Raw genomic sequence first — 22,354 nt, 5'->3', positions numbered from 1 at the left:
GGTAGGACCCTCATCCAATGCTATTGCTTAGATAGAGAAAATACTCATTTAGATATCAAGAATATTCATTACTTAAGTTTTCACATAGTTTACTTCCTATCACATATATATAAAAGAGTTTTCATGGTAAGTTTTAATGGCAAAGCCATAAACAACTTTGGGTTATCAGTGGTACATTATCATGACTAAAACTAGAGTTTCCTGTTTACTTATTTGGAATGTGAGTAAGTGATTGAAAGGACCCCACTTGGGATTTACTCTCTTCATTTACAACTTTATCAGGATTGCTAATAGTTGCTGTTATTAGTAAATCCTTGTTCGTATGATGGAAATGAGATTAGAGCTGCTCTGAGCTGCCCCACAAGACAGAACTAGAATCCACGGATGGAAGCAACAAAAAACACTAACTTTAATTCATTGTTAGAAAGGACCAGCCAACCCTTAGCAATATCCTACTTAAAATATGCAGCTGCCAGTTTTTCAGCCTCTGGTTTTTGTGGTTTCACCATGAGGGGCTTATCATAAATCCTAAGAATGATATTTGATCTCCATGGTGATAGTGGCGAGGTGGGGATAATTATTTCAGTCTCTCTTGGGCTATTAAGATGCCAGCATTACCACAATAAGAGTTTGAAATATAATGCTATTGTTGGCCCAATGGAATTTGAAAGAGTTTCAAATAAAAATTATGGACTAGAATTTAGGGGAAACGATGCCTGAAGGAGGGTAAGAGGGAACAGCCAGAAAGAGAGGGAAAAATCCTCCCCAACCAAATAAACCTTTTTCTACTTTTTGGCTATATGCCATACTTAAGAAGGCTTCCTGGCTGGCTCTGACCTAATCTCACATCAAATATCACTGTTGTATGCTGTGTGCACAGATCAGGCATGGGTCTCTCTATTTCAGCAGTTCTGGATCATCCAATAATCCTTGGGGGGTCAAGAGCCACTAAGAGAGTAATGAGAATGAATATAGTGTTTGCTTACTGATATAAAGTTAGAGTGCCCAAGGGAGCTGTTTTGACGGGCCCTACATAGGTCAGCATAGCCCAGTTAGAAAGGTTATATATGTATCAAATAACTACTGAAGGACCTATGTATACGTACCATTAATTGTTATTAATGGTCACTCTCACCTGAACCCAAGTTTTCTCTCTGGGCTCAGTACATTAATTTATTCTGCCTTGCTCTTTCTGGCTGATAAGTCCAGGAGTTAATGCCAAATTTCTCAGTATAGCTCCTGATTTCTTCCCTATGTTTTTTCAAGAGAGCCTGGGGATTAGTCATCTGTTACAAACAGCATAAAGTCCAAATGCCCAGGCCCGTCGTAATCCAACTCCCACTTAACTTTCTAACCCAATAAATTCTCCTCTTTATGAATCCTTATTCTGATTATCCAGTCTCTAAACATAGCTTGTGATGTTCTAACTCTCAACTTTTGCTCATGCCACTCACTACTGATGCCCTCTGGTTCTTCTCTACATTGTCCTAAGCTTACTAGAAGTTCAGACATTTGCTTTCACGGATTACTGTTGTCGTAGCCAGGGCACACTGAGTAACTCCATGCTTTCTTTACACTACGCAAAGCTCTGGCTCCCCTAGATTGGCCCACCTTGTTAGCAGAGCCCAGATTTATAGGGAGTAGTTCCAAACTGTTGGTGTGAGGACCATGTCCACAGAAGTATATCCTTTGGGTATGCCTAATGTTTAACAAATACTTTCTGAAATAGTTGCCAATGTTTACAAAGTAGACTATTCCATATTTTTTTTTAATCTGGATTTCCAGGTTCTTTTGAAATTTCAGAAAATAGGGCATCTGAGCTTACCTTCCTGCACAGCAAGAATCAGCCAGCACTCAGTAGCAGCTGTTCTTTCATCTGAGGCTGGTCTCTCCTATTTGCTACAGTTCTCAGTTATCCTGTATTTCTTATAATCAATTTCTTTTACTCATTTAGACCACATAACTGGATGCTATGGGCATTCGAGTTTGTATACCACCTCCCTCCCCACACTAAGGAAGTGTCAAATCTCACCCTGCAGTACACATGGCTCTATAGAGCTACAGTTTTTCCCAGGAAGAGCCACAAGACAGCACAGTAGAAACAAGCTGGACACCCTTACTTGGCTCAGCCTTTCTCCCAAACAAATGTCATGCCTTTCTTCCCATACCAGAGAGGAATACAGGTCCTAAGCCAATGTGAATTTTGCTCTCTCTTTTTTCCAAGGTTGCAAGATAAGACTATTTACTCCTATTCAGCCATCTATTATTTCAATTTTTTTTTTAATTTTAGAGTAGTTATAGATTCACAGAAAATTTGCTAAGATTGTTCTCATATAATTCATATTCAATTTTCTTTGTTATTAACATCTTACATTACTGTGATTCATTTGTGACAATTACAAAATAAAACTAATACATGATTATTATCCAAAGTTCATATTTTATTCAGATTTTTTTTCCAGTTTTTACCTAATGCTCTTTTTCTGTTCTCAAGACCATATCAGGCAAACCTGAGATGAATCTTGACTCTGGTACTTCTTGAATGTGTTCTCGAGGAAGTTAAATACCAAAAAATCTACTACATGTAGGCATATCATATTCAAATTGTAGAAAATCAAAGACAAAGATAAAATCTTGAAAGAAGCTAGAAGTGGGAGGAAAAAAACACCTACCTACATAGACAAAAAAGGGATTCTATGGAAAGTAACCTCATGAGGTGATCTGATCATAAACTCCTAACTGGGTAGATACTAGCGGGCAGTCATGCCCCAGGCATACAACTTCTTTAGTAAAAGGTTTATCTCTGCCTTAAGCAAGCCCTGTTCATTGTGTTCTTGTGCATTTAGGTTAACTTACCTTTTGAAATGCCAGAGCAATCCTCTTTTTCAGACCCCTCAGAGGGATAACCACCCTCAAGGGCGCTAATAATCTTGTTAACTATTCTCAAATCCAATCCTGACCCTGTTTTCTCTCACATTCATTTTATCTTCCTTACATTTCCTTCTTAATTCCAAATGCATAAAAGAAACAGCAAACTGTCATTCTAAAAAGCATTTTTCTAAGTCCATTGAGATATTGCTTCCAGATATAGCCTTTGTTTGGTTGAAATAATTTTTTATAAAAATTCTTTACAAGTTTGGATATTATTTAAAGTGTTGAAAGAAAAAAATCACCAACCTAGAATTTTGTATCTAGCAAATTATCCTTCAAAAGTGAAGGGGACATAAAGACTTTATCTGACAAACAATAATTGAAGAATTTTGTCACTAGACCAGTTTGAAAAAAGTTAAAAGTAGTTCTTCAGGGAAAAGAAAAATAATATAGGTCAGAAACTCAAATTTACACAGAGAAAGGAAGAATATTTGAAAAGGAATAGGTGAAGGTACGACGATAGTGACTCCAGGAAGTAAGAGGCCTAAAATAACCTCCAGGATCTCACACAGAAAGACATTCCCTCCAGTAACACCCTAATTTTTCCCTCAGTACAGGTTCAGTTATTAATTTTTTTCATCTAAATTCGAGGTTTTGGGATTACATATAGTTGTCAAAGCTCTTCTCAGCACTGTGGTTGCTCCAGTTGAAGAATGTCATTAATCCCACAGTTCTGCTCTCATGCATCTGAAAGGTCACTAAGGAGACATGTTTGCAATTATACCTGACCCATTGCAGGTAAGCGGTATCACATTGTTGGCATGTTTCAATTTGTTAGCCATAAAAGTTTTATAGGCCCAAACTCTATAGGTGTTCGTATATTATGGGCTAATCCAATGTTGCATCAGTCCTAGTCTATTCATGGTGACGCTCTCAATGAGCTTTGCCCAAGGCATTCACCTAGGCCTATGTTTTCACTCCTGAGCCTCACGGACATTACCCTCACAAGGACAATGTTGCAGCTGGACCAGCCTTTATGTTTCTTTTATAATCACAGGATGCACTTCAGCAAAAACCATCAGGAAACTTTGAGAAACAAGATTTAGTACTCACAGGTGCCAGAGGTTACACGGCATGCCCAGAAGTCACACAGTGAGGTCACAAGGAGAGAGAAAAACAGAGAGAGAGAGGGCCTAGGGCTCTCTCTGCCTTTATTATAGTCTGAGGGTGAGATATCTAGGGTTTCATGGGTTCACTATTTATTGGCTAATTTAAAGCATAAGTATAGAATGGGGCGTGGGAAGAGAGACTCAAACAGTTCTCTAGGGTCATTTAAGCAGTTATCTAGGTTACCCTGGGGTTCTGAAAGAGGAACCTTTATGGTTATGGGGGTGCCTAGTTCCTTATCTGGTTGGTTTTGCTGGTAGCTGTGTCATTCAGCTGCATTATGTTTGGATCGATGGCTTTCAAAATCAGCAATCAAAAGCTTAGTATCGAACACTTACACTATACCCAAGTATGTCCAAGGCACACATAAGGGAAAGGAAGCTACTGGCTTGTAGCTTCAAAACCCATGCTATTGAGAGCCACTCAGATTGGGTACAAATGTACCATCAATTTCAGTTTTGAAACTATATGAGTAGTAGTTTATCTATGGATTTGGATTCTATTATATTAGTCAATACTGAAAAGAAAAAACTGTGACATCTAAAATAGAGAAAGATAAATTTATATGGAAGCGAAAGGAAATCCCCTATTCAGAAAGTTTAAGGCAAAAAAATTAATAAACCTCTACATAGACTGATGAAGAAAAAAAGTAATAAAAGGATATACACCCTACAGGTATTAAACAAACAATAAGGAAATCCTACGAATAATTCTGATCCCATAAATTTTATAACTAAATGAAATGAAAAAGTTTTTTGAAAGACACAAACTGACAAAACTCACTCAAAATAAGAGATTACTTAAATAAATTAAACTTATAACTTAAAAAGCACAAGAAATAAAATAGATCAATTGGACTTCACAAAAATTTTAAGTTTTTGCTTTCAAGGACATCAACCAGAAAGTGAAAAAACAGTACCCATACACAGAATGGGAGAAAATATTTGCATTTAATTGATAAGAGATTTGTATCTAGAATATAGTTAAAAAAAAAAAACTCTTACAACTCAATGATAAAAAGATAAACCAATCTTAAATGAGCAATGAATCTGAATAGACATGTCTCTAAAGAAAATACACAAATGTCCAATAAGCCCATGAAAAGATGTTCAACATCATTAGCTAGTCAAGGATTAACCTTGCCCAAAGAAAGGTTTGTCCCTTTGCCCCTCACCCCTGGGAGATTATCTCTAATAGCCTTAATAACCTTGGAATGTCCTGCCTGATTGAAGTGTCTTTGTTTACCTAGAGCCTTGGCCAGGCCAGAAATTCTAGATTAACTGATGTACCTTAGGGTGGGGCTTTTAGCCAAACCAGGTGGTCTAACAATGTGATGTATGATGGGAGCCTTGGATTCACATGGTATCAGCTCAACCTCTGGAGGGGCTGGAAACTAAAGTCAGCCACACAGATGGTCAGCTGTGGCTTTATGGCCAATTTCCAATAAGAACTCTGAATGCCAAGGCTCAGGTGAGCCTCCCTGGTTGACAATAACAATACACTGCATATTATAACACATTGTAGCTGGGAAAAATAAATGCTGTCCATACAATTCCAGTGGGAGCGGACAACTTGAAGTTCTGTATGTGATCTCTCCTGGAAACTGCCCTCTGTGCCTTATTCCATTGATGAATTCAATCAATATCCTTTTTTCTATAACAAACGATAACCGTGAACACTGATGAGTTCTGTATGTCCTTCTAGTGAATTATTAAAACTGAATATAATCTTGGAGACCTCTCAAAATCACAAAAGTCAAAAAAAATTTAAGTTAATCCTGTTTCTATATACTAGCAATGAACAATTAGAAATCAAAAATTTTTTAATTATAAGAGCACAAAAAATACAAACTCCTTAGGGATGAATATAATATATCCAAGTTTCGTTTGCTGAAAGCAACAAAACACTAGGGAACGAAATCAAAGAAGACTAAGTAAATGGAGAGACTCACATGTTCATAGATTGGAACACTCAATATTGTTAAAATGTCAATTCTCCCCAAAGGGATGTACAGGTTAAATGCAATTCCAATTAAAGTCCCAGCAGGATTTCTTGTGAATCCCAATATATTATCTGATTTTCAGACTTATTATACATAGAGCTACATTAGTCAAGACAGTGTGGTATTAGAGAAATGGTAGTCATAAAAATTCAATGGAACAGATCATAGAATCCAGAAACAGACCTACAAATTTATGTAAATTTACCCTGCATAAAAATGCAAAGGCAATTTAAGGAGAAAGATAGTCTTTACAACAGATGGTGCCAGAACAATTGGATATCCATATGCAAAAAAAAAACAAAAACAAAAAAAACTTGATTTATAACTCATACTCTATGAAAAAAATTAACTAGACCATAAAACTAAATCTAAAACTTAAAACTATAAAACTTCTAGAAGAAAACATAAGAGAAACTCTCATAACTTTAGGTTACATAAATACATCTAAGATAATACCAAAACCATGATCTATCAAAGAAAAAAATTGGTAAATTTTCTCAAAATTTAAAACTTCTGCTCTTCCAATGGTGCCATTAAGAAAATGAAAAGACAAGCCATAGTCTACATAAAATATTTGCAAATCACAAAAATGATAAAGCCTTATATCAAGAATATATAAGAACTTTCGAAATTCAGTATTAAGAAATCAAATAATTTAATGAAGAAATGGGCCAAAAATATAGACATTTAACTAAAGATATAGAGATAATAAATAAGTACATAAAAAGATTCTCAACATCATTAGTCATCAAAGAAATTCATATTAAAACCACAGTGAGATACTACTGCATGCCCATTAGAATGGCTAAAATTTAAGACCTGACAATTCCTTGTACCAGAGAGGCAGAGAACTGAAATCCTCATACATTGCTGATAGGAATGAAAAATGGTAAAGCCACTTTGGAAAACAAAACAGCAGTTTATTACAAAGTTAAACGCACACACTTACCATTTAACCCAGAAAACTTGCTCCTAAATATTTAATCAAGTAAAAAGATTCACTGGTACCTCAGACAGGAATAGAGTCAGCAACTCAGCTAATATCTCTAGTCATTATGCAATGTTGTTTGACTAAATAATATCTCTTCAAATAACTTGAGATTACATATTTTTTTAAATTGGAAAACAACTTTCTCCTCAGAAAGATTTAAAATTAAGCATAGAAATGTTGAAGAGAATCAACCCCATAATATTAATGTTTTTGTATGAAACTTTCAGATTTAATACTTTATGTACTTATAGTGTTAAGAGAGTTTCACCTGTTAAGAGTTAGCTGGTTAATTTAAAACATGTAAAGGAGTAATTGATTTAATCTTCTATTTTAAGTTGACATTTTCTTATTTATTTGCTGAAATGAACATTGTTGTTGTTGTTGTTGTTGTTGTTGTTTAACTAATTTTAACATCTTTACAGGTCATAGACCTCTAACCCTAAAATTGCTAATATATTGAAAGATCTGAAGTTTAAGAAAACTCTCTTCAGTTAACGTAATCACCAAAATCTCCACAGGGGAAATATATATTGACTATTCCTGGTAATGAGTTTAACCACAGATCTATTCATTATCCTCACATTATAAAAGACTTCAAGAAGGAAGATGAAATTACAGCCAGCTCCCAACATTATCTTACTCACACTGTATTGGACACAAGAACAAGAAACACTGCTTGGAGTTAGAAAGAAAAAAGGATGAATGACATTTGGCAGCAACTTTGCCACACGTACAGCATATTAACTTCTCTAAACAAGTCACATTCTTTTTACACAAAATGCAAATTTCAATTGAGTTGCTCTTGATTAAATTATTTACTATTGGCTTAAAAAAAAAAAAAAAAACAGTAAACATAGCCAGGGGTGACATGTACAATCTCTGTAGCTTGTCAAAGGGTTTTTAACCTGTGCTGCACATGAGAGTTAACTTTGTGAATGAAAAAAGAGTGCTATAATGAATTATAAATTCCTACCTAGGCAGGTCATAGTAGGGAGTCATGTCCCAGGTATATAACTTCTTTAGTAAAAGGCTTATCTTTGCTTTATGCAAGCCCTATCCGTTGTTTCTGTGTATCTAGGTTAACACTTTGAAATGTCTCTTTTCAGACCCCTACTCCTAAAACAGTAATCATTCTCAAGAGGGCACATAATCTTAACTATTCTGTAATCTGATCCCGCCCTGCTTTCTCTTCCATTCATGTAGTCTCCCTTACATTCCCTCTTTAATTTCAAATGCATAAAAGAAACTGCAAAACTGCTAGTCTCCTAAGCATTTGAGATCTTGCTTTCTGGAGACCGTCAGTTTTTGCTCAAATAAACTCTTATTAAAAAAATTCTTTATAGGTTTGGAAAGTCTTGCATTAACAAGAGAAACACAGAAGCAAGGTTTCCTTTACATATACACATAGAAAATTTTAAGTGGACTATTGTAAATGCACAGTTTAGTAAACTTTCACAAACTTAAAATCGCTATATAGCCATCACTAGATCAAGAAACTGAACATTACTGAACAGAGTCTGGGCACAATAGCGGAGTAGGTGAATGCTGTGCTTGCCTCTTCCCATGACCGCATTAAAATTACAACTAAATTATAGAACAATTAACCTAGAGAACCATCTGAAGACTAGTTGAACAGGAGTCTTATAACTAAGGATATAAAAGAAGAACCCATGTCAAGACTGGTAGGAGGGACAAGACACGAAATAGGCTGGCCCCACATCCATGTATGAGAATCCAGTTGAGAATCAGGAGGGATATCTCGGCTGCGAAGTTCATCGCTGAGGAGAAAGGGGCCCCAGCCCCACACCTAGCTTTCCATCCTGAAGCACTGGTGCCAGGAAGAGAAGTACCCACAACATCTGGCTGTGAAAATCAGCAGAGATTACAAGTCTCCGGATGAGACAGAAGGCTGCTAGAAACCCAAGCATCCTCCTAAAAAGCCCATGCACAGACTCACTCATAGGTTCTCACCTTGGGCTCTGGTGGAAGGACAGTGACTCAGAAGGCACCAGAGACATACAGGGAGAGACTGAGTTGTGTGGCTTCAGGGCAAGGGTTAGAGGGACAGCCACCATTATCCCTGTGTTGAACCCTCCTTCCATGCAGCCTCAGGCAGGCGCCATCTTTCCAATGTTGAGCCCTCTCCCACACGGGTAAAATGAATGGGCATTGGCCTGAGGAAATCCTCTTACTCCACCATGGCGACTCCCCTAGAACCTCCCCCTACCTAACTTGTGCACTGCAGAAGGCTCTTTCAGCAGCCAGCCTCACACATGTGCTTCTGGAGGCACCTCCGGTGGCTGGCAGCTGGCCCCAGCCCACACTGCAGTTTTTCTTGGACAACTCTCAGGGGTCTGCAGTACCCAGGCAGGTAACAGCTGGCCTCAATGCACTCCGAGCCTTTTGCTGAATGGCCTCCAGCACAGCACTGGTGCCAAGCCTAAATCTGCATTAACCTGTTGAACATCACTTGTCCCACCCTGGACTCTCCCTGAGACCCCACCTCATCCAACTTACATACCACCTGAAGCTCTTTCAGCGGCTGAGCCTTATGAGCAGCAGACAGGTGAGGGCAGGCCTCGGAGTGCCCTGAGCTTTTGCTGAGGTGCCCCAGGCCCAGTACTGTGACAGCTAGCTTCAGTTTGCAGTATGGTCGCTCCCATGTGTCTCCAGGTTCAGCACAGGCAGCAACGAATTGCAGATCACTTTATAGCACCTCCCAAGTAGCCCCAGGCCAGTTATAGGCAACAGCTGACCTTGGCCTCCACAGGAGCTCCTCCCAAGAGGCCCAGAACCAACACACAGAGAGGCCTGCTTCAGACCACAACACAGCACCACCTGGTTAACCCCACAAGTGGCACATCCAAAGGGTGGTCTCAGCAGGCACCAGAGCCCTCTTGAGTAAATCTCACTCGTCTGCTATGGTCATGGCCAATCCTCACAGCCAGTCGGCCTGAGGGTCAGCCCCACCCACTGATGTGCCAACACAATCAAGGCTCAACTACAACAGGAGGATACACAACTGCCAACAGCAATCAAGGCTCAACTACAACAGGAGGATACACAAACCACAGAGGGGACACTCCTGAAGCACCCAGCGCAGGTACTCAGGGAGACTACTACTTAAGGCCACCTGGTCAAGACTGAGAGACATAGCAGATCTACCTAATACATGGAAACAAACATCAAGAGGCAGCCAAAATAAGGAAACAAAGAAAAATGTCCCAAATGAAAGAACAGGAGAAAAGGACTGAACAAAAAGGAGGCAAGCAACATACAAGATACAGAGTTCAAAACACTGGTTATAAGGATGCTCAAGTAACTTAGTAAGAACTTCAACGAAGAGATAGTAAGCATAAAAAAGGACACAGAAACCATAAAAAAGAACTAATCAGAAATGAAGAATACAATAACTGAAAAGAGGAATATACTAAAAGGAACCAACAGCAGATTAGATGAAGTAGAGAATCAAATGAGTGATTTGGAAGACAAGATAGCATAAAACACCCAATCAGAAAAGCAAAAAGAAAAAAAAATTTTTTTTAAATAAAAGTAATTTTAGGGACCTCTAGGACAACATCAAATGTACCAACTCTCACATGATAGGAGTATCAGATGGAGAAGAGAGAGACCAAGGGATTAAGAACCTATTTGAAGAAATAATGACGGGAAAGTTCCCTAACCTGGAGAAAGAAATAGACATGCAAATCCAAGAAGCACAGAGTCCCAAACAAAAGGACTCAAACAGGCTCACACCAAGACACATCATAATTAAAATGCCAAAGCTTAAAGACAAAGAGAGAATCCTAAAAGTAGCAAGAGAAAGACAGCTAGTTACTTACAAGAAAGCTCCCATAAGAATGTCAGCTGATTTCTCAGCAGAAACTTTGCAGCCAGAGGAGATTGGCACAAAATACTCAAAGTGATGTAAAGGAAGACTATAAGCAAGACTACTCTACCCAGAAAGGCTATCAATTAAAATTGAAGGTGAAAAAAGAGCTTCCTGAAAGGAAAAAGCTAAATTATTCATCACCAACAAGCCAGTATTATAAGAAATGTTAAAGGGACTTCTTTAAGAAGAAGAAGGGAAAGAAGCATAAACATGAATAACGAAATGGCAATAACTAGGTACCTATCAATAATCACTTTAAATGTAAATGAATTAAATGCTCAATCAAAAGACATAGCTGAATGGATAAGAAAACAAGACACATACACATGCTACCTACCAGAGACCCACTTCAGATCAAAAGACACACACAAACTGAAAGTAAAGGGATGGAAAAAGATATTTCATGCAAATGGAAATGGAAAAAAAGCTGGGGTAGCAATATCAGACAAAATAGACTTTAAAACAAAGGCTATGATAAGAGACAAAAAAAAAAATTTCATAATGATAAAGGGATCAATCCAACAAGAGGACATAACCCTAGTAAACGTATATGCACAAAACACAGGAGCACCTACATATATAAAGCAAATACTGACTGACATAAAGGGAGAAATAGACAGTAATACAGTCATTGACACCAATGGACATCTTCCAGACAGAAAATCAACAAGGAAACAGCAGCCTTAAATGACACACCAGACCAGATGGATTTAATTGATATTTTTAGAATGTTTCACCCGAAAGCAGCAGAATATACATTCTTTTTGAGTGTACATGGAACATTTTCCAAGAGTAACCACAAGAAGATAAAAATCACATCAAGCGTCTGCTCCAACTACAATGGTTTGAAACTTGAAATCTATTACAAGAAAAAAAATGGAAAATACACAAATACATGGAGGGTAAATAACATGCTACTAAACAATGAAGGGGTTAACAATGAGATAAAGAAAAAAATCAAAAGATACCTTGAGACAAATGAAAATGAAAACACAACGACCTAAAATCTATGAGACAGGGTGCAAGCAGCTCTAAGAGACAAATTCATAGCAATACAAGCCTACCTCAAGCAACAAGAAAAATCTTAAATAAATAATCTAGCTTTATACGTAAAGAAACTAGAAAAAGAACAGCAAAGCCCAAAGTGAATAGGAGGAAAATTATTAATGAAGATCAGAGCAGAAATGAACGAAATAGAATCTAAGAAAACAATACAAAAGTTCAATGAAACTAAGAGCTGGTTCTTTGAAAAGATAAATAAAATTGATCAACCTTTGACCGGATTCATCAAGAAAAAAAGAAAGTGGATCCAAATAAATAAAATCATAAATGAAAGAAGAGAAGTGACAACTGACACCGTAGAAATACAAAGGATTATAAGAATATACTATGAACAATTATATAACTGGACAATTATATAACTGGACTATGAACAATTATATAACTGGCCAACAAACTGGACAATTTGGAAGAAATGGATAAATTTCTAGAAACATACAATTTTCCAAGACTGAATTAAGAAGAAACAGAAAATCTGAACAGACCAGTTACTACAAACAAAATCAAATTAGTAATCAGAAACTCCCAATAAACAAAAGTCTAGGACTGAATGACTTCATAGGTGAATTTTATCACAGTCAAAGAAGAACTAACATCTATCCTTCTCAAACTATTCGAAAAAATTCAAGAGGAGGGAAGGCTCCCAAGCTCGTTTTATGAGGCCACTATTACCCTGTTTCCAGAACCAAAGACATTACAAGAAAAGAAAAGTATAGGCTGATATCCCTGATTAACATACATGCAAAAATCCTCAAAAAAATACTAGCAAAACGAATTCAGCAATACATTGAAAAGATCAAGTGAGATTTATTCCTGAGATACAAGGTTGATTCAATATCTGCGAATCAATTACTGTGATACACCACGTAAACAAAATGAAAGATAAAAATCAGATGATCATATCGATAGATGCAGAAAAAGTGATTGACAAAATCCAGCACCCAGTTATGATAAAAACTTTCAACAAAGGGGAATAGAGGGAACATACTTCAACATGATAAAGGTCATATATGACAAACCTACGGCTAACATCACACTCAATGGGGAAAAGCTAAAACCATTTTCTTTAAGATCAGGAAGAAGACAAGAATTTTCACTTTCGCCACTTTTATCAACATAATATTGGAAGTCTTAGCCACAGCAATCAGACAAGTAAAAGAAATAAAAGGCATCCAAACTGGAAAGAAGTAAAACTGTCATTATTTGCAGATGACATGATACTACATATAAAAAACCCTAAAGACTCTGCCAAAAAAAAAAAAATTGGAACTGATAATGAATTCAATAACAGGATACAAAATTAATATCCATAAATTGGTTGCATTTTTATACAACAATCAGAAACTACTAGAAAGAGAAATTAAGAAAGCAATCCCATTTATAATTGCATCGAAAAAAGATACCTAGGAATAAATTAACCAAGGAGGTAAGAGACCTGCACTCAGAAAATTATAAGACATTGAAGAAAGGAACCGAAGAAAATACAAATAAATGGAAGTATATATCATGCTCACAGATAGGAAGAATATCATTAAAATGTCCAAACTAACTAAAGCAATCTACGGATTCAATGCAATCCCTATCAAAATTTCAGCGGCATTTTTCACAGAACTAGAACAAATAATCCTAAAAGTTATATGAAGCCACAAAAGACCCCGAATAGCTACAGCAATCTTGAGAAAGAAGAACAAAGTTGGAAGTATCATACTACCTGATATCAAACTATACTACAAGGCTATAGTAATCAAAACAGCAGGTACTGGAATAAAAACAGACACATAGATCAATGAAACAGAATAGAAAGCCCAGAAATAAACTCACACCTATATGGTCATTTAATCTGACAAAAGACGCAAGAATATACAATGAGGTAATGACAGTCTATTCAATAAGTGGTGTGTTGAGTCTATGGCCATGTCACCCTGAACGTGCCCAATCTCGTCTGATCTCGGAAGCTAAGCAGTGTCGGGCCTGGTTAGTACTTGGATGGGAGACCACCTTGGAATACCAGGTGATGCAGGCATTAAAAAGAATAATAATAAGTGATGTGTTGAGAAAACTGGACAGATAGATGCAAAAGAAAATGAAACTGGACCAGTTTCTTATACCATATACAAGAATAAACTCAAAATGGATTAAACAGTTAAATGTAACACCCAAAACCATAAAACTCTTAGAAGAAAACACAGGCAGTAAACTCTGACTGCTTTCAGTAATATTTTCTTCTGATATATGTCTTTGGGCAGAGGAAACAAAAGAAAAAATAAACAAAGGGTATTATATCAAACTAAAAAGGTTTTGCACAGCAAAGAAAACTATCAACAAAACAAAAAGACAACCTACAGAATGGGAGAACATATTCACTAATAATATATTTGATAAAGGGTTAATATCCAAAATTTATAAAGAACTCATACAACTCAACATCAAAAAAACAAATAATCCAATTAAAAAATGGGCAGAGGGTCTGTTTTCCAAAGAGGATATACAGATGGCCAAGAAATATATGAAAAGATGCTCATCAGTAATCATCAAAAAAATGCAAGTTAAAACCATAATGAGATATTTCCTCACACCTGTCAGAATGGCTATCATCAATAAATCAACAAACAACAAGTGTTGGTGAAGATTTGGAGAAAAGAGAACCCTTGTGCACTGTTGGTGGGATTGCAAATTGGCACAGCCAGTATGGATAACAGTTCGGAGGTTCCTCAAAAACTAGAAATAGAACTACCTATGACCCAGCAATTCCACTTCTGGGTATTTATTTGAAGAAATCCAAAACACTAATTCAAAAAGAGATGTGCACTCCTATTTTCACTGCAGTGCTATTCACAATAGCTAAGATTTGGAAGCAGCCTAGGTGCCCATCAATAGATGATGACAGGCTAAAGGAAAAGTAGTCCATATATACAACAAAATATTACTCAGCTATAAAAAAAATGAAATCTTATTGTTGCATCAACATGGATTGGCCTAGAGAGTATTATGCTAAGTGAATAAGTCAAAGACAAATACCATATGATCTCACCTATATGTATAATCAACAGAACAAAATAAATGAAAAACAAAAAAAAATAGAAACAGACTCACAGATACAGAGAACAAGCTGGTGATTGCCAGATGAATGAGGGGTTGGGGAACTGGGTGAAAAAGGTGAAGGGACTAAGGAGTACAAATTGGTAATTATGTAACAGTCACAGGGATATGAAGTACAGCATAGTCAATAATAATATAATAACTAACTATAGATCGTGCCAGGGGGGTACTAGACTAATCAGGGGGATCATTTTGTACATTATATAAATGTCTAACCACTATGCTGTATACCTGAAACTAATATAAATAATATTAAATGTCAACTGTAATTAAAAAATAAAAATAAATCAATTTTTTAAAAGAAACTGAATATTTTTGAGGATTTCAAGACTCTCTCCTACTATAATCTTAACCTCAGAGTAAGTAGCATAGGTTAATTTTGCCTGGTTTTGGCTGCCTACAAATGAAATCATTCTATATGTACCCATTTGGATCTGGTCTCATTTACTCTACATTATGTTTGTGAGATTCATTCAGATTTTTGCATGTGATTATAGATCATTCAATCTTCTTGCTGTCACATAAAAATTCCACAATTTACATATCCATTGTACTGTTGATGAGTATTTAGATTCTTTCCAGGTTCGAGCTCTTATAAATAGTGCTGCTAAGAATTTCATGAAATTTTTAAGCAATATTTTTCACATAATAATTTCTTTCAACTCAGAGTCACAAATCCTTGAAGGTGGCAAAGTTCTAGCTAATGATACATTTATATAACCAAAGTCCTCCAACATTTTGGGAATTACCTTTCTATCTTATAGTTACAAAACAAATTTAGCTTGAGTCTGTGAGGGAGGAAGAAACTTTCCTTTACCCTTCAATATTCTTTCAGTTAGTCTAATAATTAAATCTACATGAGATAGCTTAATAGAGAAAATAACCAAACTTAATTACATATGTACATATGGGAACCCCTCACGCATGAAAGAGTCAGACATTTGCATAGCTGAGAGATTCAGAGACAGAAAGGAAAAAAAATGATGTATATATGACATTCTGAGCTAATGATGGCATAAGGTGCCTTGGGGCTTCAGAAGGGAGAAAGGTCAATCACAGGATGATAAGTAGAGCAGATATTCAGTAACTGATGTTTGTCTTGCTCTCTAGATAGGTTATAAAAAGTCATCTTTGATAATAACTCTTATTATGGGCAAGGCCCCAAATTTAAACTCTTCAAGGGAGAGGTAAACGTTTCTTGTGAGTCTGCAGGGTCTCCAATGCCTTCGGCTCAAAATAATTCACACACCAAAGTGGCACATCTTTGGGAAGCCTGTGCTGAACTTCTTCAAGTCTCAACCCACATACAGCAGCATCCTCTCCAACAAATATTTCTGAGGAATTTGGGATGCCTTATATTTCCTCCACTCACCTTTTTGTCCATTGTACTCTGAATTATCTTTACCCTGTGACTCACACCACAGCTCTCCTCCTTTCCCTTAGCCTACATTAACTTCAACATGTAATCTCCTTTTCTTCATCTCCCCTCTCCCTCCCTCCCATCTCCCTGGATATACCAGAACTCCAGAGTCATAAACACTGTGTTAAAGGCATGAATGAGAGTCTGGACAAGGGAGGAAGAGGCAGTGGGGAAGCTGGGAGGATTTCACCCCTACCCAGCAAACAACTGAAATGTTATTAGATATCCCTGTTTTCGAGTCCTTGGGCTGTCATCCTCAAAGGAATGTTTCATTGGCACTGTTTAGCCTCAGGCCTCAGCCCTTCTAGGCAGGATTTCTCTCTCTCCTTGCCCTGGACTCCCCTTCCTCTGATGTATCCCTCTACCCCAACCACACACACCCCTTCCTCATTCTGAAGCAAAGCAAAATTCTCTTGCTTTATTATGCAAAACATTTTAAACCCCTTCCCCTGTCCTGGGGCCCAGCTCTTACTGTTCAAATGGCTCCTCTGAGTTTAAATAAACAAAAAAAAACATTCTCCTCAGAAGAATTGTACTGCCAACCATTAAATTAGCAACTCCCCCCTTGCTTGTTAAATAAATTAAATAAATGTAGTCCAAGGGCTAATCCTCAGAAATCACTTTCCTTTTATTATTAGTTTAAATTTAACCAAGTATGAGCCCTGACAGTAAGTATGCCTAAATTACATTAAAGTCATTTCTCAGAATTGCCACAAGGAGGTGGTAACACCCAAGCATCTGCATGTTTCTGGACTATCTCCTTCCCTCACCTACCTTGCTATTTCACCCCTTCTGCTAAAACAAATGTTAACATCCTCAGTCTTCACGCCTCAGGGACAGACAAACCAAGTGGAACTGCTGGGGATGTGGCGCACCAAATACAACACTATTAGGACATAGTTTGGGTTATTTTGGTTTTACACAGCTTCTTTACCAACTTCATTGAAAACATGTTTTCATGAGAACTCATCTTATTCCACCTACTGCCAGCTAAATTTATCTCCACAGAGTTTAACAACATGGAATGATTAATTAGGGACCAAGCCATTTCCTGAGTACTTTGGACATAACTGATTCTGTGTCTGTGATTCACCCTCAGTCTGTCCCTGAACAAAATGCATTTGTTTATGTTTTCTGTGCTTTGTTGGTCTCTTTTTTCCTTCTTTCAAAGACAAACAGTTAATTTGGAAAAGCAAAGTGGTTTTTCCCTCTTTTTAAAAAACAGTTTTAATTACAACACAATTAAATGAATCCCATTAAAAGCTAAGTCATATCGCTACTCCTGCTCAAATCCCTCTAATGCCTTTGTATCGCTAAAAGTCAAAGTCATTACAATAAGGCCCATAGTATCTGTCTAGCTCCTGTACACACTACCTCCCTCCACTTTCCCCGAGTGCTCCTTGTCAGCCATCAGGCATGTTTCAGCTTAGGATCTTCCCACCTGCTCACTCCTCTTCTTGGAACCTCTACTCCCCACTGCCACCCCCATAACTTCATGAGTCATTCTTCACTTCCTTCAAACGTCATCTTCTAAGTAAGCCTCTCCTAGCCACTGTATCTTAAGTGGAAACCACTATCACTTGCCCACACCTGCACCCACACTCACATACATTATCTCTATCCCTTCGTTTTTTGTTTTGTTTTGTTTTGTCTTGCCTTACCATTTCCACTAATGTACCATACATTTTACTTATTTATGTAGCTTATTCTTTGCTTCTCTACAAAAAAATAAGCTGTATTAGGGCAGGGTTTTTTGTCTATTTCATTCACTGCTATATCACCAGGTTCTAGAATATCTGGCACATAGTAAGTGCTCAACAAAACTTTATTGAAAAAATGAATAAACAAAAAAAAATCAGAATTGCACCCTAAAAGTAAGTCCCATCATCATGCTTGTTCCTTCTCATTATTCAAATCTCTGCTCAATAATCATCTCTATCCTATTTAAGTAGCCTTTTCTGTAAGTCATTCCCTATGCCTTTATCCTGATTTATTTCCTCATAGCATTCTCCACTGTCAAATTTTATTACTCACTTTTTTTTTTACTTTAAAAAATTATTTGTCTTGCCCATTTGAAGGTAAGCTCCCTAAAAACAAAGAATGTGTACTGTTCATTGCCATGTCTCTTCAGCTTAGAATGGTTTTTTAATAAAAAATCAATTGATCTGTTTCTGAATCCTTGATGCTATTCCATTGATCTGTATGAATGTCCTTTCTCTAATATCACACTGTCTGAACTAATGTACAATCTTATAGTAAGTCTAGAAATCAGGTAGTATATTCATTTCTTCCAAAAATCTTTCTGGGTTTTTGATTGGGATTGTATTGAATCTATAGATCAGTTTGGGGAGAACTGACTTCTTAACAATATTTAATTCAGTTCAGGGATATATATCTGAATATCCCATAAGCAATGATGACCATGCCTTATTCCCTGGCAGCACTCTGAGAAGGTGGCAAGACCAGAAAGGGAAAGAAGCCTTACAGTTTAAAGCCTCATCAGATACCTTTGTACCAATGGTGGCCTCAAAGGTGCAGAAACCAGTGGTCCTAAAGAGATCATGTAATCGGAGGCCATGAGTATCTCAGCAGTGACTCATGATGGGCAAGGATCAATGATAAGGGAGGCAAAAAACTCACTCATTGGTTTAAGGTCTGAGTTCTCTCAGACCTTAGGTCTCAACTCCAAGAAAAGTGGAGTTGAATTTCCCATCAGTCCAATGAGGTAGGAGGCACAGAGTAGAAGTTGGTATAAGAAAAATAAGTAAATTAGATCATTAGTCTTGGTTCTCCAAAGAACCAATAGGGTATAGATGAGATTAGAGATAAGGATAGAGATAGAAATTAAGATAGAGATATGAAAAGAGATTTATTGTAAGGATTTGGCTCATGTGAATATTGAGGCTGAGAAGTTCCAAAACTTGGCAGTTAGCAAACTGGAAATGCAGAAGAGCCAAAAGTCGGAGAACCAGGAGGGCTGATGGTGTAAGTTCCAGTCCAAGTGAAATTATGAAGGCAGGAGAAGTCCAATATCCCAGCTTAGGGGGAAAGAGAGAGGAGAGAGAGAGAATTTTCCCTTACCCACCCCTTTCTGTTCTATTCAGTCCACTGACAAACTGCATGAGGGCACCCACGCTGGGGAGGACAAACTACTTTACTCAGTCTATTGATGTGAATGTTAATCATATACAGAACCCCCCTGATAGACACACCCAGAATAATGTTTAACCAAATATACTGGTATACCACGGCCAGTAAGTCAGGTTGACACATCACATGAGATCGTTGTTGTATTGAAATTTCTGGACTACGATTCATTCTTGTGACACTAGAATCACTTTTCTGACTGTTCAGAAAGACATACATTCACAGGCTAATCTTAATAGAAAAGTAGAGAGGGGGAAAAAAAGAAATTGTAAAAGAAGCTTTTCACAATTTATCAAGAATGAACCCAAACATTCCATTTTTAAAAGTGCTGAATGAAGGTAAAGGAACATGCATTTTAAAATATTAAGATAGCACAACAAAGCACATAAATATTCTGGTCCACCTGTGAGTTAATGTTAATTCAGTTATCAGCTCACTCTTTATTTTCATGTTGGTTAGAGGTGTGTCACACCCAAGCAAGCTGCAAAGGAAGAACTTGAGAATTTCTCATTGTGTCGAAAGAGGCAAATTTGAAAATCAGTTAAAGACATCTTTAATAAGACACCACAGAGTACTAAATTGCCAAGGACTAAAAAGCAGAGATAAAAATATAGATCACAATCTAATCTCTTTAAACAAAATAAACCTATTCTTCACCAAAGTTATTTAATCTTTCTATACTAACCCTTCCCTAAGTAACTCATATCAATTTAATTGCCATTTCCTATTCAGTTCCTACTATGTGCTAGCTGTATTTGACCTGATTAAAATATTTCTCTCTCCAAAAAAAGAAATCCAAACCAAAGTCAATTTCACCTGACAAAACATGTGAAATGAAACACTTCTATTGCTAATGCTGCCCAGAAATACATGAGATTCAACAGTTCTCTAAAAGCTTTTGAGCACCTGGATAATCACTTGAGTCCTTTCAAAAACAATGGATTTTAAAATCTGACTGATTTGGTTTAGAATAAAAGCCTATGAGAACTGACTGTTGTGAGCAGTTTCTAATCTGCATGAGAATAATTTCAGAGAACTATTTAGAAAAAGAGAAAACAAAAATTTCCTGACATTGCCTGAATTAGTCAAGTTAACAGTCACCAAAATTTAGGTACCAGTGGCTACTGCCTCACTCATCTATAACAGCCACTTTACTTACTCTCCAACTCAACCCTCTCGTCAGCGACCATAACCTGGCCAGAGTCCCAACTAGCACATGTGGACCAAAAAAAAGGGCCACATACTAAACCCGACAGGCTCAGGGAAGGCCAGCCCCACAAACTCAGAGACCAAAAGTAACCACAAAGGATGATCTGAACATAAAAATCCCTAACTAAAAGCAGGTCATGGCCAGTAGTCACATCCTGGGCCTGTAGCTTTCTTGACTAAGGTCAGTCTTTACCTTAGGTAAGCCTGTTTATTGTCTCTTTGCATGCAAGATAACCTACCCTTAGAATGTCAGAGTAATCTATATTTTCCAGACCCCTCAGGGCACAGCCCACCAAACCAGAGCAAGAGACCACAGAACCCCTCATGGTTACCTTGTCTCCTACACACCAATTCTATGTGTTGTAAATATTAGTTATTAACTCTTCTGTACCCACCAATGTAAAAATGTGTGTTCCGTTTTACTTTTTATCTAATTCCAGAGATTTCCTTGCTTTGCTTTCTCCTGTCCCCTTAATCTACCACCAATGAACCCTCCTTATGTTTCCTCCTTTGATTCTAATGTATAAAATAAGCTGCAAAACTGCCATTCTCTGGAGCATTTTCTTAATCCACTGAGATTTTGCTTCCTGGCAATTGTCGTCAGTTTGGCTCAAATAAACTCATTAAAATTCTCTACAGGTTTGGACGATTCTTACATCGACACACATAACTTCACTTCCTAGATTGAGCTGTTTCACTTACACTTTTTTATTTCTCAAACTATAAAATGCCAAAGCTAGTTGGCATATTTTTTAATGAAAAAACAAAGGAAAAATCAGTGCAGACTATTCTACCAAACTTAAAAACATATGAAGGCATACATTTTAAAAAATGTGGTACCAGTTCAGGAATCTATAAATTTTTTTAAAATCCCAAAATAAACTAGGTGGACATAAATTTTTACTACGTGTTAAAGGTAGTCTTTGAAATTATACAAATTATTTAACTAATTTACTAACTTGTTAAGATGCCAGGCTAAAGATATCAGGAAAAGTACTCTTGCCTGATATCATATACCAAGGTAAATTCTCGATGAATTAAAGATAAATGTATTTTTAATGAACCTATAAATGCTCTAGGAGAATGCATTTTTCCTCTCTTGGAAGAGGGAAGATCTTTCTAAGAATATATGCAAATTCAGATTGGGGAGGCAGGATTAACATATTGGGCTGCAGAAAACTTAGAAAATTCTGTAGGTAGAAATATTACATAAAGTTAAAAATCACAGGACTACCTTGGGCTAGTCTATTTTCTGATAAAAAAAAATAGATATTTACAAAATACAAGAAACAAAGCTTAGGATATTAGTATGTGAAAAACTTTCAAATCAATAAAAAAGACAAATGCCCTAAAAGAAATGCAGACAATTCACGAGGAAAAAAAAAAGTATGACAAAAAATTCAGTATTATCAGTTTTTAAATATATGTTCAATTTAAAATAACAATGAGGGTTTTTTTTTCTGAATTAGCAATTATTTTCAATATGAAAACACATAT

General features: G+C 36.8%; 1 protein-coding gene and 1 pseudogene across 2 annotated transcripts in view; one reads left to right on the top strand and one right to left on the bottom strand.

Annotated features, from left to right (window-relative positions):
• Positions 1 to 22,354, bottom strand: part of LEPR (leptin receptor) — a 159,187-nt gene that overhangs the window by 120,893 nt on the left and 15,940 nt on the right. The gene's annotated exons all lie outside the window — the stretch shown is intronic.
• Positions 13,887 to 14,005, top strand: LOC112485886 (annotated as a pseudogene).

Source organism: Pteropus alecto, unplaced genomic scaffold, assembly GCF_000325575.1.
Source record: "Pteropus alecto unplaced genomic scaffold, ASM32557v1 scaffold25, whole genome shotgun sequence".
In the NCBI taxonomy this organism is placed as follows: domain Eukaryota; kingdom Metazoa; phylum Chordata; class Mammalia; order Chiroptera; family Pteropodidae; genus Pteropus; species Pteropus alecto.
This window is presented reverse-complemented; position numbering and strand designations above follow the sequence as displayed.